At 57.2% G+C, this 437-nt stretch overlaps 1 pseudogene; it reads right to left on the reverse strand.

The window, feature by feature from the left end:
• Positions 1 to 6: 6 nt before the first annotated feature.
• Positions 7 to 432, reverse strand: LOC108525963 (calponin-2 pseudogene; annotated as a pseudogene).
• Between the last annotated feature and the right edge of the window lie 5 nt (positions 433 to 437).

The following is a 437-nucleotide window of genomic DNA, read 5'->3' on the forward strand; positions in this document are numbered from 1 at the left end:
TCCCGGGAGCCGTCATGCCCACCTGGCTGGCACAGTTGTTTGTACCCATCTGGAGGCTGGTGGTCGAGTGGTCCATACGGGGCAGGATGTGGTTCTTGGGGTCATAGAAATGCCTCCTCATGCGGACAGGGTCATGCCCGACTGGTTGGCGCATTTGTTGGTGCCCATCTGCAGCCCGATGACTCACTGGCCAGCCTTCATGGTGGCATCGTCAAAGTTCCACTCCTGCTTCTCTGAGTCCTTGATGCCGATGTCCACCCCATTCTGCAGCCCCTTAGTCTTGGCCTTCCCCGCCAGGGCGAGAAGAGAAACCTGCACCTGCGTCATGTTCCCATTCTCAAACAGGTTGTTGGCCTCGAGCAGGTCCATGGGGTTCATGCCATGACTGACCATGGCCTTCATGAAGTTGGAGAGGTTTTCTAGCTGGTGCCAGTTCT

This window comes from Rhinopithecus bieti, unplaced genomic scaffold (genome assembly GCF_001698545.2).
Source record: "Rhinopithecus bieti isolate Rb0 unplaced genomic scaffold, ASM169854v2 scaffold_48463, whole genome shotgun sequence".
NCBI lineage: Eukaryota > Metazoa > Chordata > Mammalia > Primates > Cercopithecidae > Rhinopithecus > Rhinopithecus bieti.